Source organism: Solanum tuberosum, unplaced genomic scaffold, assembly GCF_000226075.1.
Source record: "Solanum tuberosum cultivar DM 1-3 516 R44 unplaced genomic scaffold, SolTub_3.0 scf00054, whole genome shotgun sequence".
NCBI classification, from domain to species: domain Eukaryota; kingdom Viridiplantae; phylum Streptophyta; class Magnoliopsida; order Solanales; family Solanaceae; genus Solanum; species Solanum tuberosum.
This window is the reverse complement of record NW_006238980.1, coordinates 1,135,866-1,147,842: the sequence shown is the minus strand read 5'-3', so window position 1 is coordinate 1,147,842 and position 11,977 is coordinate 1,135,866. Positions and strand designations below refer to the sequence as shown.

Genomic DNA, 11,977 nt, shown 5'->3' with positions numbered 1-11,977 from the left:
AAAGAAAAAACTCACCATAGATACATAAAATAAAATATTGTGTTTAAATCACCCCTAAAATAAAATCCCTCCTGAACTTCAATTTTCTCCTTACTTGCTTGAATGATAGATTCTCCGTATTCATATTCTTGAGCTATAAAAACACAAGTTAATGTTAGTTTAGTAACAAATAATAAACTTTTCAAAAAGATACAGAAGATCTCAACATATTTACCAAAAATGATGCAAAACATTAAGGTTTCTAAAAAGCACGCGAATAATAAGTTTTTTATCTACCAAAATAGTCCAATAAATTTAGATGATTTCCAAACAAAGGTACAGAAATGTGTCCTAAAGAATAATTGATTGATATTTCAGACTATTATTCAGGAACCTAGGTTTTATACGCACACATAAACTTCATTATCTGTTAGTATAGAAACTTATGTATAAACAATAAAAAAATGTTATGATTACTGAATGTTGCACAGCAGACACGGGCATGAGCTGACTAAAGTGTACACTATATAATATGTATTTATGATTTAGGAAAACATAGTAAAGCATAATATGAATACTGGTCTCATATTCCGTTGATTTTAAAAGATGTACTTTTTATAATTTCATCAAAGTTAACAATTATCATTTCAAATGAGAAGTAGTGGTTTGAGCTTGGGACTTCCATGTTGGAGGTCTCAAGTTCGAAACCCCTTGCCAGTGAAAGCAAGGGGTTTGCCTTCTAGGTCGAGCTCGTCGCACCAGGCTTGCCTAGTGCGGGTTACCTCTCCTATGTGGTTTGCGAGCTATTGCATAGGAGCGGAGGTTTTACCCTGTGAGCACCCAAAGGATAGCGGCTGCGAGTTTCCCTTGTCATCAAAAAAAAAAAAAAGTAATAATGTCAAATCAATAGTATTCACCTGTTAAAAATTATGTAAATACGTGTTTCTTTGACCAAGTTTTAAGCTAATCTCAACAGCTAATCAAACTTTCAACAACACAAATATTTCAGATACTAAAACTCCATTTACATTTGTGGTTTCAACACAATACTTCAAATTTCAATTAACATTTGTAGTGATTTTCAAATAGTACATATAAGACTATGGATAAAAAAAAAAGTACTGAAATTGAAAACTAGACAACCAATTGTCTTAATTCTCTGTCCAACTTGGTTCAAAACTCTAAAAAATTACCCCCAAATTTCTTCACATTTCAACTTGTTCAATACTGCCAATATTCAAGAATCAGGTTCAATTTAAATCATTTCACACCCTTCTAATCCAAAAGTCAAGTTGGTTTGTAGTTCTCAATCAGGAAAAGTAACAAACAAACACAAAGATTTAAATTGTGCACAGAGAACTAAAAAATTATTGTTTTTGTTTCACATGCTCTATTTTAGATATTAAATCACATTCCTCTCCCGTAAAAGAATTAAGCTAGCTTTGACCATAATTAAGCTCTCAATGTCTTCTTTATTTTATCATCGATGTAGCTTCTTTCGCCTTTAGGAATGATGGTGGTAGTTTTGATGCTCAAGAGCTTACTGCGCCTTTAATATATAAAAGAAAGCAAAAATTTAGAGACTTTCACAGTAAATCAAGTAATGAACAAAGTATCTTATGGAACTTGACCATCAAAGTGTTGCAGTACGAATAGAGTAAGACATCTAAAGACAACACCAAAGTGATGAAGAATGAAAATAGAGATTGTCGAGTTGACAAATTTAACAATGATGAGGTATACCTGCTCACATCACACATGATCCTCATAGAGGAGCTTTTATGAATTTTGGTGGAATCATATGAAGAACAGGAATCAATGAAGATCCAGAATTTCAATCACTTGTATGAGTGAAGAAAACTTTTGAAAAAAAGGTAGGAGAAGAAAGGAAGAGAGTGCTAAAAAGTAGAAGGTGGAAAAGTTAAAGTTATCAAAGCTATCAAGAAGAACTTATTGGTGAAGAGTAGGAGGAAGAAAAGAGGAATTACATCAAACTTGGACGAATCTGAACCTTAAATTGGTAATAGTCTAAAAATCCTTCCAGCTCACTTTGTTTGTATGAATTTCTATACATTTTACACCCTTAATGTGCATAAAACCTTCTCATTTGCACCTTATAATCTTATGTTCTGTAGTTCTCTCATTCCACTCAGCCACAAACACAACAACACTATGTGATAGGGGTGGAGAGGAAGTCGGTACAAGTACCATCAACACATTATAGTGGAAAAATGATTATTAGAAAGTAATATGTAATTGGCTGGTGTAGGTGATGGGATAATCTTGCCATTTTAATTGATATGGATTCATCAGGTAATGTCATTACAACCTCTCTGATATGCTAATCATTGTTGTTTGAGATGGCTAAACAATAATGAAGATAACAAGATAGTTACAAGCACAATATGGTACTGTCTAATATTTCATGTTACAAAATTTGTAAGTACATCATCTGGTGTTCTCAAATTTTGATATCAACTTATATGAACTCTATAATTATGTAATCTGATATTTTCTTAGAAGATCTTGGAGTTGATAAATGATTAGATTACAAAGTTAACTTTTTTTTATAAACAACCTCTTTGACTCCAAGAGATAGGGCTAAGGTTTGGATACACTCTATTCTTCTTACTTGTGGGATTACACTGAGTATGTTGTTGTTGTTGTATACAATTAATTAATGAAAAAGAAACTGGAAGAGAAAGAGCAAGAGGTGCTGAAAGTAAGACCGGCCACTTAATAATGGCAATTATGCAGCATTAAAGAGTTGCAAGCCATCAAAATTGTGGCATGTGGTCATTAATTTAATTAATAATCAGTAGTTTCATCCTAGTTTCAATAAGATCATATAATTAAGAATAATATTTTCAATACTTCCTCATTTCATCCACTTCTTTTCCCAAGTTTCTATGATCTTTTCCATATACATTATGAAAATAAGAACTGTTGTGATGCAACCTTAGAATTCCCAGGTCCCAACATAGAAAAAGGCTGCAACCACATATAACAATAATTTTACATCTTGATTAATTTAAAGAGACATTTTTTTATAGTTATTGGGTAGATTAGATTTACTGCATTCAGCTAGCATATAGTACATAGCTCAGGTGTTCTAACAAAGTAAATAACAAAGATTTCAATATGATGATTTAATCCTTGTGTTCAATTTCACATGCTTGAATACCTAACTATTTCATGTACATAATCTATCTTATGTCAAATGTGCAGAGAAGCTTCACAATGCCAAATACTTTTAATCTAAGTAGAAATAGGACCAGTATCTTTACCAGCTTGATTGTCTGATGAGAGGTTGAGCTTTAATCATTTAGAGAAGTTTCACCCACCTGTTTTTGAGCTGCAACAAGTGACAAGTATTTTTAACCACAATGTCAGAGAAAATTCTGAACTTAAAAATATAGATACTGAGGTTTCTAAGGCTACATTCTTTTATGCATAAGATAATGCAATCATTTATCACTGAAGAATATTAATCAAAAGTATGTTACCTTACTTACCTTTACAGGTACCAATTAAGGTCCTCGGATGTTGGCCATCATTTACAATCTCATCCACTAGTTTTTCTACAATAATACCTTTTTGCATTAGGAGACAAAAAGTTTCAAGAAAAAATTATTTTTAAGGGAATTCTAGTTAAGAGAAATTTGAACTCATTAATTAAGAAAATTTTAAACCTCTTGGTCATTCAACTGGTGAAGTGAGCAAGACGCACAATTCTGGAGGTCTATTGTCTCATTATATATTTCTAAAGCAGAAAATTTCAGTACAAAGTCCCTCTCAGTAGTGGATAATGCTGAAAAAAGAAAAAAACACTCAAATATCAAACCCCCAACTTCTCAATCATAAAACAAGAAAAGATTCATATTTACAAATTTGATGTGCTCATAAATATCGCTAACAACACTTTCATCTATTTCCCTCATTGTGAACGTCTTCCCACGACTTGTCATCCCATGAGTTAAGTGGTCGGTTTAGTATCGACATTTCTTACTCTTTCTCTTTCAGTTCCTTTTTCTTAAGTTAATTACATACAACAATAACATACCTAGTGTAATCCCTTAGGTGAGATCTCAGAGGATAGAGTGTATGTGGACTTAAGCCCAGCCTCTTGGAGTTAGAGATGATGTTTATGAACAAGTTACTCTATATTCTAATCTTCTCTCAACTCCAAGAACTTTTAAGAAAATTACAGATTACATAATTAAAGAGTTCAGAAAAGTTGATACCAAAATTTGAGATTATGTAATTAAAGATTTTGTATTATGAACTCTTCCGAATAACTTGAAACACTAGACAGTACCATATTGTGCCTGTAAAGCGATAAAATAGGTCAAATCTCCGGCAGTATAGCCGCCAATAAACAGACTAGGCATTATGAATTATACCTCTTAAAGGCACCAGACAAAAAAACAACTTCTTCGGTTCGACAACGAGCAAACAAAGCTAATTTAAAAAATAGTGGCCTGCTTGAAAACACAGTTACATTCCCCTCAACTAATCTACCCTCTTCTATGGCAAGCACTTCGCTTGCACTGCCTTGTGTGAAAAGCTGGAATAAAATTGAACATGAATATGCACGACACCCAATGCCTCAAAAAGGTACGTAACAACCTATCATACTCAATTCTTACTACACTACACATTTACTATGAATTAAACACTCACAACAACAGCACTACCACTGCTATCTATCTAGCTTCCACAAAAACATGTAGCTACTAAAAACAATGTAAATATGCAAATAGAATTACATATGCAATCACAAATGTATTCTATAAATAACATATGTGTGTATATAAGGAATGTCTATCGCCTAAATATTGCCTAATACCATATTGGGCATGTGCGCTCACGGGCATTCATCATCTAGTACTTTATAAAAGTTCCAAAACTACTCTCCTCCAACCATAGAGAAGCAACCAATTTGAGCTCTTGGCTTGAATACAGAAATTATGAGACAACATTGTCTACCTAATTGGTAAAATGATATGCTAAAATTAAAATTAAGGTAGTAGAATTATTATCTTGCCCTATCTCACAGAGGAATCTGTAACTTAGCCTTTACAAATATATTTTTCTCTAGAAAACATGTAGGGAAGACAATATAAACTTTGAACAGAACTTCATCGAGAACAGCTGAGTAAGAGTATAGAGTTTCGACACTACAATGGGTGCCTACACTTACATGTCAAAGCTATGAAGGAAGCAGCAGTCTGATGTGATGAGGTTCTTGTAGAGGGTGATATGCAGGGGATGGGAGTACCGCCAAATTCCATCAAAAGTGCGCGTCAGTAGGCTTACTCATCCTAAAAAGGCACGACACTTGGGTTACAAATCAAAACAGGGCTATGTGGTTTACCGTGTTCATGTGAAGCGTGGTGGAAGGAAGAGGCTTGTATCAAAGGGTATTGTGTACGTTAAGCCTACCAACCAGGTTGTTACCTAGTTAAAGTGTCAGATTAGTAAACAATTTGTTGCTGAGGAGCATGCTGGTAGGAAATTGGGTGTTCTTAAGGTCCTCAACTCTTACTGAATCAATGAGGATTCAACATATAAATACAAAAGTCATCCTGGTTGATGCAGCCCATGCTGCTGTGAGGAATGACCCAAGAATCAACTGGATCTGCAATACAGTGCATAAGCATAGAAAGCTTTGTGGAGTGACTTCAGCTGGGAAGAAATCCAGGGGTCTCCGGAGGAAGAAGACACTTTCACCACAAGGCAAGAACCTCAATATGGAAACCTGGAAGAGGAGCAGACTTTGTCTCTAGGCCATTATCGTTGATCTGCTTAAGAGTTTTTCAAGAGTTTTTTATTGCATTGTTCACTACTGTAGACCTTTTGTCCTCCTTTGAAATCAAGTTCTGCAACTTGGTAGAAACTCAATTCACTCGATGGATAATGTGATGATAGGTGATAATGTTATACTGTTATATTTATTAACTTTGAACAATCTTTAATTTAAACTTAATGAAAAGGAAGAAAAATTATGAGAAATTATCCTCAGAATTTAGCAGATTAACAGATTTATTCAATAATAATTGGCAAAAAAAGAGAACATTGAAAACACTAAAGAAACTCAATTTCATCTCCTTTAACCTATTATCAAAAAAATTATCCTCAGATTAACAAATTTATTCAAAACTTATCATCATTTTCAATAAAGGATACTAACATAAGCGCTCACATGAGTACATACAATAAGCCAAATATATGCATATTGCATGAAAACCAAAAAGAGGGGAAAAACCTAGATAATGTATACAGTATAAACCAAGAATTGGGCAAACTTAGGCATTCCACAAAGCAATTAATAGTTCAAACAAAATAAACTTAATTTGAAAAGAAACAACCAACCTGTAAAAAGCATGTATTGACGAGCAGTAAGAAAAGAAGCCCGATTTTCCTTTCAAAGAACTGGAATGTGTAATGCAAAAACGTGGAGACACGCTGATTTCCTTTCCAAAAAGACTGAAGTAAAGACTGATTTTACTCTTATCAAACCTAGAAAAGAAGAGATGCGCATCGAGTGTATTTTGTTTGCTCATTTTCCTCTTTATCAAAACTGAATCAGAAGAGCCGTATAGAGTGTACCTTCTATTTTCTTGGGGTTGGGGGAGGAGAAAGGGGGTGGAGAGACATGGGTATAAAAATAAGAAGAAAAATACAAGCTGCCTATTTTTATTATACTAACGACCGGATATTGAGTTTTTTAATATTTGCATATTATCTCCTAAATAATATTAAATTGAAATTCGACTTTTAACGACCAAAAATTAATTCTGTCGCTATAAATATACTCTTTACGACCGGATACATATCCTTTCGTTATGAAGTGGTCGCTAAAAGTCGAATTTCTTGTAGTCTACTTTGGCTGTTGTATCAGGGGTCAGCAATGGCTTTTGCGGTCATTCAGACAAGTGTCGGTAAAGCCAAGCTCTTTTGCTGCTTAAACTCAGACGATTTAGCGGCAATTTAAAAGACTTCTAAATCTAATCCAAAGCGGTTAGTTATGCTCATGTACCGTCCATTTTTATAGATGATAAAACAAACTAAATTGCCGCTAAAACACATTTGTTCTAAAAGCTATTGGTTGCGGTAATTTAGATAGCGGTTAAATCCAATCCAAAAAAGTTAGTTATGCTCGAGTAGTGTCCATTTTTATAGCCAGTAAATCCAACAAAATTGCCGCTAAAATGTATTTGTTATAGTGGCAGTTAAAATAGTTGTTAAATCAAATCTGAAATGACTAATCATGTTCCTGTACTGTCTATTTTTATAATCGATAAATTCAATAATATTGTCGCTAAAAGTTTATATCTTTAACAACAAAAGTTTGAATACAATTATAAAGGCTAGAATATCCTTTTGAAATCATCTTAATATCCCCCATTTAGCGTCCAATTTTTATGGCTAGTAAATTCACTTAGTTTGACTCTAAAAGTCAAAAACATTAACAACCGATTGGTAAGCCACCATTAATAATGACTACATCCAGTCATAAAATTATCTAATTCACCATTCTACTGATAAGTTTATAACTAGTAAATTCAACACTATTGTATTCAAAAGAGAGCCTATCAGAGGTGACGAGGTTTGTCAAATATTAAAAAACATACTTATAATTCTTAAAATATAATATATCTCATCAAATCTAAACAAAAAAAAGAAGTATTAGTCAAAACTATAGAATCACAACTTAAAAACTAAACTTATATTATTTGAATGAAATAGCTAATATCATTATATAGACCAATCCAATAAAATAATGTCTACAAGGAATTATATCATATCATACAAAAAATCTCAAAGATTTGAAGCCAGTTGGATCTCCTGCGGAGATTCTAATAGAATGTTCTTTGATGTCTTTTTTTTACAAAAAGGCATGTTGAATCAAGATTACTAAATTATTTCATATCTTTCATGCCAACAGTTCACTGAATCTGGATAAGAACCTCAATTTAAATCATTTGTGTTTTACATATGACATTTAGTATTTCGCAAAGGGGAACTAGAACTAGTGACACTCATGTAAAAAGGGATGAAAACATTCTCGTTAACTTCAGGGTTGGCAAGTAATGTCTCTAAATATTTTTGTGCCAGTATGAACAAACATGTTATTGAGGACATCTGTGAACTAACTAGATATGCAAAAGTTATTCTTATTTCGATATCTAGGGTCCCTATATCGGCAAAGAAAATTTTAGCAGTGGATTGTGAGATGTTCATATATAATATGTCAACAAGAATCAAAGCTTGGGGATCAAAACATTTATCTTATGTTGGTAGAGTGCAACTAATAATGCTGTTAAAATTCATATACATTCGTATTGGTCTTCTATGATTATTATGCCTAAGATCAGTGCCGGCTCTTGCCTATAATTTTTTAGGCCAATGCCTCAAATTTTTATAAATAAAAAATCATGTTTAATTTTTTCATGAAAAAAAAATTTATTTATAATAAAAAGTACATTTTTATATATATACTAGATAAGTATTGCCCGTGCCCAATTATTTATAATAAAAAGTATATTTTTTATATATATACTAGATAAGTATTGCCCGTGCCCAACAACGTGAATTTTGATGTCATTTATTTGTGTCTAATCTTGCGTTCACATGTGTAGACTCTAAACAACCATAAATTTTTAAAAATAATCATAAGCTCACAAGCACGGCTGCACAATTGTATTCATGTAGAAGATGACAAACATATATTATATCACAATTATCTATCACTGAAATAGTTACTTTTCTAATACTTCCTTTAATATACTTGCAAAATCAAACCCTAGCATATGTCTCATTGGCTCATTAGTTCCTATCCACCATCCTATGATACATGATCAACAAGATGTATATCTACCACTGTTCGTACTTTGCACCATGGACACATAAATCACATAGCGATATTGCAAATATTGTCCATTGCCAGAAATATTTTGCTACTTTGAATTTTTCAAATAGCTGCTTGCCCTATTCCAAAAAGAGAATAACAGATTAAACATTTTGAACTAGAACATTTGTGTGTGTGTGAGAGAGAGAGAGACAGAAAGCAAGACAACTTATTAACTCAACTCAAGGATCAGTGAAATAAAAATCTACTTATGAGTACTATACCCAATAGTCAAGTTATACACCTTTAGAGAGGACTCGAGGAGGGCACAAAGTCAATAAAGACCAAAAACCATCACTACAATCTAAGGATACATCGAAAATTTGATTCTTTCTCAAACCAATATAGGATCCTTTCATCATTTAAGAATAAATCAATTACCAATTCCTTGTTTTTGTTTCATTGATAAGTCAATGCTAACAAGCAACAACTGTATGGAGATGCCGGAAATTAATGCAAACAATGTTCAAAAATAATTGAACACACATTAAGTTCCTTTTAGTATCACATGTTGCAACCAAATTGACACAAAACAGTTGATGAAAATAAGCATGTGCAGGAATCAATTAAAGAAGAGACCATCATTACCATTCCCTCATTGGCTAAAGTGGCAATTTTATAATGGTCAATCTAAGATGTATGAAATAAATAAAAATAAGCTATGTAAGCAAACCATACAATATTGAATTGTTTGGTGTTAAAGAGTGATGTAGACAATAAGAACAAATCATGATTTTCTGGAGTAGCAGATGAGTATGATGTCGATTCCTCACTCGTGCTTTTATCAACATTAAAAATCGTACCAAGTGTATCATCCTGCACATATTCCACTGTTGAAATGACAGTTGTAAGAAAGTCTATCATAATCATAAAGGCACCGAGAAAACCATGAATTGTAATTATACATTGGAAAAAGATCCAGATATAATTGCTTGAAAAGTTACTCCACAATATGAACTACCTTCCAAGAAACATCCATCTATGCGATTGTAAGGCTCTTTATCAAGATATCGTCTTTTGTTTGTTGAAGTAATTTTGGCAAGCTACCCAACCTAAGCGATATTTATTCACTGCAACCTTCTGCATCCAGACTTGAGAGAGCACGGTTACCATTGAAATCACTGGCAACTGCTTCAATGCCTACATGGTTCATCACCGGTCTCCTTCGAGTTTATATCGGTTCCTAGCATACCTTAAATGAATATTGACAAATAAAATTCAAATAAAAATAGTGAAATTGAAATTAATTCACAAATACAAAGGAGTGATCTTCCACTTTCTTTTTTCTTTTTAGGCAAAACCAACCAGTAATATATCACTTATTTGATACACCAAGGAACCTGCTTAATTAGACACAAATTAGGTATGTAGACTAATAGAACCTCAAGTTTTCCACAATGGGGTGTGCTATTTAGGCTACAGACAATCATGATTTACGAATTAATCTAACTACTAATCAGTTGCATAATGACCGATAACCCATAAACAAATAGAGGTGGCACTAATGGATAGATGGATAACAACTGCAACGAATATGCTGAAAAAACTACCAAATACGCCCATTAATTCATTTGACCATGAGTAATAAATCCTGGAACAACAACTACATAAAACTTAATTTTTTTCATAAAGGTAAAGTACATAAAATTCATTTTTTATCCTAACATACTTTGTAATCCACTTCTCACAAAGAGGGAAATCTATATTTTCCACTTCTTTATTTGCTTAGGTATAAGAAACACACCAGTCAGTCTTTAAACAACCGACATTAGTCATCAATTTCATTTTCCCAAGTTCGAGAAAATTTCATGTAGTTAATACTTATTAGACTTGCATCTAACCTTTCTTGTAAATTAGAAGTGTGCAATAACACTAAAAGCATAGACAAGCTCAACTTAGAACAGAAGTAGTGTCTACATTTGTTTTTTGTTTTTTCGGAAAAAAGTAATAAATCCAACAGTAAAAGAAGCAAAATAACACACCCATATACAAGAAGTATATCAAATGTAGACAACCTTACAAAAGATATATTTTTTATAAACAAATCCAATCTTCTATACATATATAAGAACCTAGTGAGTGCTCAAAAAATAAATAAGGGATGAGGAACTATTCTTCAAGTGTGCGAAATTCTTCTCTACTTCATCAAAAACTTTGTCAACAACAATCTTATGTTTTGCATTGTTTCCCCGTCTTCTAAAAGTCCAGCTAAACATTGTTTCTTCCACACTACTTGACATCACCAACCCTTCACCATAGATTCCAATCTTTTCCTTTCTAAAACCAAATTAATTATAAAGGTGTAGAATATAGTGATGGTACTTACAAGAATAATTGCATATGTCATCCAGAGTCTGTAATGTTCTTGAGCTGTGATTCTCAGTTTCTCAGTTTCTCAGCTGCCTATTCAATCAGAATTTTCATATGATAAACCATTTCTTTCACAAACTTGAGCAACTATTTCTCATATACCTTTGGAGTTGCCTGTGAAGACTTCCATAATATTGTAGCACAAGCTTCAGGGCTGGTAAAAAAAGCATAGACATTGTTGATATATAGAAAAGATCAAGATATTCAAGAAAACAATGCAAGAAGTGTTAAAGCAACAACTACAAAATCCATGCCTCAACATATGTACAATGTGTCCGCATTAATAAGCTAACACAACATCCTTTTTGGTTTATATAGTAAGTTGAGAGTTCATATATTGCTTATATCTCCACAGGCACAAAAATTATATTTGAACTTAAACTTCTTATTTTTTAGACTGTCACATGAGATCTTAGTCTCTTGGTGTGGACTGGTAGGTCAATGAAGCAATTGACTACTAACTTGGATAAGTTGTGATGTTGTGCTCATCTTAGTACGGAAGATACACATAGAGCAGGTTCAATTTCAGTATATTGCTGGTTGAGCATCCTCAGAAGAAATAGAAATATCTGTAAACTACAGCATTAAAAAATAAGAATTAACAAAATGAAGTAGACTTTAATCCAAAAAATGTATCTTATGCTCTTTAATTTTCCAGCTTTGCCTATTTTTGTGGCATTGTTTTCATCAGAATGTCATTGTTGCAAAAAAAAA

At 32.7% G+C, this 11,977-nt stretch overlaps 1 long non-coding RNA gene and 1 pseudogene across 5 annotated transcripts; one reads left to right on the top strand and one right to left on the bottom strand.

The window, feature by feature from the left end:
- Positions 1 to 7: 7 nt before the first annotated feature.
- On the bottom strand, positions 8 to 6,648 carry LOC102578954 (uncharacterized). 5 transcript variants are annotated; one of them, XR_367042.2, is made up of 6 exons: positions 6,355 to 6,648; positions 3,672 to 3,790; positions 3,495 to 3,560; positions 3,267 to 3,334; positions 809 to 845; positions 8 to 133 (listed from the first exon to the last, which is right to left on the bottom strand). It is a non-coding gene; the product is annotated as an uncharacterized lncRNA (long non-coding RNA). The 5 variants fall into 5 exon arrangements; XR_001473115.1 differs by lacking the exon at positions 809 to 845; XR_001473114.1 differs by lacking the exon at positions 8 to 133 and having other exon boundaries at positions 733 to 845.
- On the top strand, positions 4,338 to 5,995 carry LOC107060048 (60S ribosomal protein L15-like; annotated as a pseudogene).
- Positions 6,649 to 11,977: the final 5,329 nt, after the last annotated feature.